Below are 7,212 nucleotides of genomic sequence, written 5' to 3'. Positions count from 1 at the left end.
ATGTTGAGGGAATACGTCACAAGGTTCCAGGAGGAGCAGCTGAAGGTCGCGCACTGCTCTGATGACTCAGCCATGTGCTACTTTCTCACCGGCCTGGCTGATGAGACCTTAACTGTGAAGCTCGGAGAATAAGCTCCAGCCACTTTCACCGAGGTCTTGCAAAAGGCCAAGAAAGTTATTGATGGGCAGGAGCTCCTCCGGACCAAGGCTGGCCGACCAAAGAAGAAGATCGGCCAGAAGAAGTCTGGCCAAGACAAAAGTAAAGCGGTTTCCAGGTCGAAGGACAAGGGATCATCCTCCTCCGACAACCGGATTGATTTTCGAAGGACAAGCGGGGGTTCAAGTCGAGGCCGACCTTACGAGCGGTACACTCCAACTACAATCCCTATCTCAGAGATACTTACGAATATTGATGAGAATGGGATGAAGAAGCTCCTCAAGCGACCTGAGAAGCTCCGAGGAGACCCAGAAAGACGCAACAAAGATAAGTAATGTCGTTTCCATCGCGACCACGGCCATAATACGTCCAGTTGCTGGGAACTCAAGCGCCAAATTGAAGACCTCATTCAAGATGGCTATTTCAAGAAATTTGTTGGCAAGCCGAGGTCCAACTAGGAGGAAAAAAAAGATGAGAGGAAGCGTTCAAGGACGCCGCCTCGTCGAGAAGACCGACCTGCAGTCATCAATACCATCTTTGGAGGCCCAAGTGGGGGCCAGTCTGGAAACAAAAGAAAAGAGCTGGCTCGAGAAGCCAGGCGCGAGGTGTACGTCATTAGGGAGCAGCAACCGACCTGCCCCGTTACCTTTGATGACTCCGACTTGGAGGGGGTTCATCTGCCCCATAACGATGCACTTGTGATTGCGCCTCTCATCGATCACGTCATGGTTCGAAGAGTATTGGTGGATGGTGGTGCATCTGCTAATATTCTGTCTCTCACAACGTATCTTGCATTGGGATGGACCAGGGCACAATTGAAGAAGAGTCCAACACCTTTAGTTGGATTTTCGGGGGAATCAGTCTCCCCAGAAGGGTGTATTGACTTGCCGGTTACGATTGGGCAGGATAGTACACATGTTACGCAGATGGCCGAGTTCGTCGTGATCGACGGAAGGTCGGTCTACAATGCCAGTTTTGGAAGACCTGTCATCCATTCACTTCAGGTTGTTCCCTCAACACTTCACCAAGCTTTGAAGTATTCAACCCCCAATGGGGTAGGCATGGTCCGAGGAGAACAAAGGATGTCAATGGAGTGCTATGCCTCGACACTTAAAGGGTCATCGGTATGCACCCTCGAGAAACAAGTCGAGCGAGTTGGGGAGCAAAGCTTAATAGCCGACCTACCAAGGGAAGGAGGAAGGGAGTTTTCTGCACCAACAGAGGAGCTTGAGCTTGTTCCTTTACTTAGTTCTGAGAAGCGAGTAAGTATAGGAACCAAACTAGGGGCCACTGAGAGGGAGGAACTGATCAACTTCCTCAGGTCCAACTAGGATGTCTTCGCATGGTCTCACGAGGACATGTCAGGCATCGACCCAAAGATCATGGTGCATCGCCTTAACGTAGACCTGTCATTCCGACCTGTAAAACAAAAAAGAAAACTTGTAAATAGGGAGAGGAGTGATGTAATTGTTGCAGAAGTAAACAAACTTTTAAAAGCTGAATATATAAGAGAAATTATGTATCCTGAGTGGCTCTCTAATGTTGTATTAGTCAAAAAGGCTAACGGGAAGTGGAGGATGTGCGTAGATTTTACAAATTTAAATAAGGCATGCCCAAAAGACTGCTTCTCGCTACCAAGGATTGACCAGCTAGTAGATGCAACAGCAGGGCACGAGCTGCTAACCTTCATGGATGCCTACTCCGGATACAACCAAATCAAAATGCATTTCCAAATCAAGATGCATTTCCAAATCAAGATCATACCGCATTCATAACATACCAAGGTCTGTATTGCTACAAGGTGATGCCCTTTGGCCTAAAAAATGTGGGCGCGACCTACCAGAGGATGGTGAACAAAATGTTCGCCAAGCAAATCGGCCGGAATATGGAAGTGTATGTGGACGACATGCTTGTCAAGAGCAAGCAGTCAAAGTCGCATATTTCCGATCTGGCCGAAGCATTTGAAGTTCTCCAGAATTATCAAATGAAGCTCAATCCAGCCAAATGTGCCTTTGGAGTCTCCTCGAGAAAGTCCTTGGTTTTATGGTAAACAACCGAGGGATCGAAGCCAACCCAGAGAAGATAAAGGTCGTGCTCGAGATGGAGGCACCCAAGACTCTGAAGCAGCTTCAGTGCCTCAATGGCAAGATTGCGGCCCTAAATATATTTGTCTCAAGGTCGACCGATAAGTGCCTTCCTTTCTTCAGAGTTCTAAGAAAGAAGGGACCATTTGAATGGACGGCAGAGTGCGAGCAAGCATTGGAACAATTGAAAAACTATCTCTGCTCAGCACCTCTGCTCGCCAAGCCGTTGCTAGGAGATAAGCTCCACTTATACCTGGCAGTGTCTGATAGCGCTGTCAGCTCGGCCCTAATCAAGCAGGAGGGAGTACGCCAAAGTTCCATTTATTACACAAGTAAAGCCATGACCGAGGCCGAGACTAGATACCCCCAAATGGAGAATCTGGCCCTCGCCTTAGTCACCTCGGCCCGAAGACTTAGGTCGTACTTCCAAGCACACGCCATCGTGGTACTTACCAATTTGCCCCTGAAGAACATCTTCCATAAGCCAGAAACATCAGGGCGCCTGATGAAGTGGGCAATGGAGTTGAGCGAGTAGGACATCCAGTTCGAACCCAGAAATGCGTTAAAGGGGCAAGCAGTGGCAGATTTCATCGCGGAGCTCACTCCACCTCCTCATTCGGCCGAGTTCAATCTCCCGTGGACGATCTATGTTGATGGGTCTTCCAATGAGAGAGGGTGCGGAGCAGGAATCCTCTTGCTCGCACCGAGTGGCATGCGGTTTGAGTATGCCCTGCGGTTCAATTTTCGGACTTCAAACAATGAGGCCGAGTATGAAGCACTTTTAGCAGGCCTACGCATTGCCAAAGGACTGGGGGTCATCCATATCAAGGTCTTTAGTGACTCTCAGTTGGTCGTAAATCAGATTAAGGAGGAGTATCAAGCAAAATACTCTCGGATGGAAAAATATTTAAGTAAAGTCAGGTTGCATCTCACCCAGTTCAAAACTTACGAGGTTCCAAGATCAGAAAATTCCAATGCAGATGCCTTAGCCAAATTGGCGTCAGCATTTGAGACAGACCTGGCCAGATCGGTCCTGGTCGAGATCTTGGACAATCCTTCAATCTTAGAGCCAGAGTTGATGGAGGTTGACACTGCAGCACCTTCGTGGATGGATCCAATCATGGAATTTATCAAATGAAATCCGCCGCAAGACTTAAAGGAGCAAAAGAAGATGGCGCGGAAAGCAGCTTGGTTCATACTTCGAGATGAAGCATTGTACCGTCGTGGCTTCTCCCTGCCTGTGCTTAACTGTGTAACTCCTGAAGAAAGTCTCTACATCCTTAGGAAAGTCCATGAAGAAGTATGTGGAAACCACTCTGGCGCCAAGTCGTTGTCGGCCAAGGTGGTTCAACAAGGGTACTATTGGCCCACTGTCGAGCAGGACGCAAAGCAGTTTGTAAAAACCTGCGATAACTGCCAGCGCTTCGCAAATATCATTCATCAGCCTCCTGAACTGCTCACCCCCATCTCGGCCCCATGGCCCTTCGCACAATGGGGAGTAGATATCATAGGTCCTTTTCCCTTGGGCAAAGAGCAAACCAAGTTCGCCGTTGTCGCTGTGGACTACTTCACCAAGTGGGCTGAGGCCGAGGCGCTATCCCACATCACGGAGTCCAGAGTCACATTTTTCATATGGACAAACATTGTATGCCGTTTTGGTATACCAAATGCTATTGTGACAGACAACGGAAAACAATTCGACAATGCAAAGTTCAAGGACTTCAGCAGGAAGTTGGGCATAAGTCATCTCAGCTCGTCCCCTGCACATCCAAAGCAAATCGGCAGGTTGAGGCGATAAACAAAATTATAAAACGCGGACTCAAGCTTAGATTGGATTCCATAAAAGGAAGATGGGCCGAGGAGCTACCCGAAGTATTGTGGTCATATCGCACCCCATGAGGCCGTTGTTCCAGTTGAGATCGGCATGCCAACAGACAGAGTAGAGCAGTACGAGCCAACAAGGAACGAGGAAGAGCTACTCCTTAACCTTGATTTATTAGGAGAAAAAAGGGAAATGGCTCAGCTACGCTTAGCAGAGTATCAGAACATAATGGCCAGACATTACAACGCCCGAGTTTGACCCCGAAGCTTCCAAGTCGGACATTTGGTCTTAAGGAAGATTCAGAGTCATGTGGACACCCTTGACCCAAGTTGGGAGGGACCATTCGAGGTCAAAGGCATAGTCCGACCTGGAACTTACATGCTGGCCGATCTGGAAGGAAACGTCCTTGCGCACCATGGAACGCAGAGCACCTAAAGCGCTATTACCCTTGAAATGTCAAAATGGTCCTAAAATGGACTTGTAAAATTTTCAAAGGGAGGAGTTGAATTGTTAATAAATAGAGTTATTTAATTTCGTGACTCCGAGATCGATCAGAAATTAAATGGGGGCCACGGACTCCCGTAAGACTTATAAACCGGTAAGGTAAATGTAAAAATTGATTAAATTCAAACCTCTCAACCCACGGGTTCGAGGAGCGATGTCGAAATCAATTATGAACCAAAATTCAACCCTTTGAACACTTAAGTTAAAGGTGCGATGTGGAAGGTTCAAAGGATTCGAGCCTCTAAACCTACGGGTTCGAGGTGCGATGTGAATATTAATTATGGACTTAAAATTCAACCCTTTAATCGTATAAGTTAAAGGTGTGATGTATCAAGTTCAAATTGCTTAATATTATCTTTTGGACTTCCGAGTTCGAGGAGAAATATTAAAAACTGGTGAATGAAACTCTCAAATTCAAACCTTAAAAATAAATACAAGTAAAAGGAGAGATGTGGAAAGAGTTCCTCCCAAACTTAATCCTTTAAGCTTACAAGTTAGAGGTGCGAGATGAGATTATTCGTATAGGAGTTCAAATGTACAAAAACAAGTTCAAAAGCTTAAGGAAAAAGCAGTAAAAGAACAGACAAAGCTCGATGAACATAAGTGGAGAAGTGAGGATTTCATTGATTAGAGGACAGAGCCAAGACTTGTATACCTTGCAACTCTGCCCAAAGACTTACACAAAAAATTCGAAAAAGCAAAATAAACAAGAAACTTCAACTACTCCCGAGGTGAGAGGACAGCTCGCCTTGGGAACCCAGAAGGTTCATCTCCTGAGATCCGCCCTGCTGTGAGGCGACTTCCTCCTAGGTGGTGCCAACCTCGACCTGCTCTTGACTAGGAGCATCTTCTTCCTCGAGATCCGAGTAGTCAGAGTCCAGCTCTCTGACGTACTTTTCCACCAAAGACTGGGGGCCCGGAGTGCTGTTAGGCCCAGAGGCCCATTTTTCAGCGTACTTCTTCTTCAGGTCGCTGAGGTCGATCTGAAGATGGGGCATGTCGGCAGTGATACCTTTCATCAAAAATTTGATGCCTGCATCGCTGAAGTCCTTTGCAAACCCGTCAAAGTTTGGGTGTTGCCTGAACGCTTCTTCCAAAAGAGCTCCGTTGGCGAGGCGTTCTTTCTCCACCTTGAGCTCGACAGTTAGACGCTCAATCACAGCGTCCTTCTCCTCAAGGACTTGGGCTAAGTCGTCCTTCTCCTTTAAGAGTTGGAATTTCTCTTTCTCCAGCCCTTTGGTGATAGCGTTGATTACGCTTGTTTACATGCCTAAAAAGAAGGTTTTAGATGCTGTTTTTACTATGTTTCAGCTTTGTTTCGGATTTTTCTCGATCGTTTGAGTTCCAATTCATGCAAAATTCATATATTATGGTTTGTGGTTGGCTTATATTGTATTTATGACATTTTAGGACCATTTGGGAGTGCAAATTAATCAAAAGAAGCAAAAAGACGGAAAAACTTACATGGGAGGCGCCACGCGCCTGCGTGCCTGCAGAAAAACAGTTTTTCTTCCAACTTTGCCCTTAATGAAACGCATCTTCCAATGCGTTTTGGTGGTTCCAACCGATGCATACGTGTAGAAGAAGTGTTCCACTATCAGTTTGAGCACGATTTGGTCAGTCAAAAGAGTTGGAAATGGGTGATTCACCATCGTTTTAGGACCTACCTAACCAATTCTGCACAGCTATAAATTCCAACAACTTCTCCACCAAAATCATCAAGCCTTGCTTCCTTCTCTTGATCATTTTTAGTATTTCTTTGTTGCTTTCTAAGTACTTTTGAGTTGTTTTCATTAGTTGCTTTTGGTTTTTAAATCCCGAGTACTTTACATTCTTTTATTGAGCTTTGTTTTGTTTCCATTTGTACTTAGTTATTTTCTACTTATTCAAATATATAAAAATCTAGCACTTTGCTTATTCTCTCTTTGCCTTTACTTTATTTTTAGTTAAGAGAGTTGTGTTTTTGGAGGAAAGAGCACGTGACACTCCCCCTTGCTTGAAAGAGAAGGGCGAAGCTCTCAATCCCGATAAAAACTCTCCGTTAGTTAACTTTTGTTTTTCACACATGCATTCCACATTCAACCATTTTACTTGCTGTATTTTCTTCAATATGTCTTTCTAAATTCCCGTCTCTAGCCCGGTTATGGATAGTTAGCCTTTTATGTCTAAAAAGGGTTGCTAAGAAGTAGTGTTTTTACTTTCCATTCATTGCTCAACATGTTTTCCCACAAAGTTAGGATTTAGAGAAGGCCACTGTAAGTCTTAACAAGTCAATACTGAAAAGGTTGCTTATTTGCATTGTTGAGTGGTTAAACCAAGGAGAGGAGCGCCTTAGACATAAGGGTTCCGCTTAAGTAGCCTAGACATAGGACCTTAACCTGAGGTTGCGACTATTTCCATCCTAAAACTAAGATATATCTCATAATAGACATATTAGGGAATGTCTTAGGACTTTGAACTTGCTTAGACATAAGTAAAGTGAGAAGCGTAGTCGTTAGTTTCTAAAGTAAAATGCATATTATCCTTAGCATGTCCTTGATTCTTTGTTGGCTAACTTGAAGTAAATCGGGCTAGGTTTTATTATTATAAGTCCAAATCCCAAATCCAAAACCATTATTTGTGACCACTTTCCATTTTACAAGAAT

Source organism: Momordica charantia (assembly GCF_013281855.1).
Source record: "Momordica charantia cultivar OHB3-1 chromosome 6 unlocalized genomic scaffold, Mcharantia_2.0 BLBB01000006.1, whole genome shotgun sequence".
In the NCBI taxonomy this organism is placed as follows: domain Eukaryota; kingdom Viridiplantae; phylum Streptophyta; class Magnoliopsida; order Cucurbitales; family Cucurbitaceae; genus Momordica; species Momordica charantia.
This window is presented reverse-complemented; position numbering follows the sequence as displayed.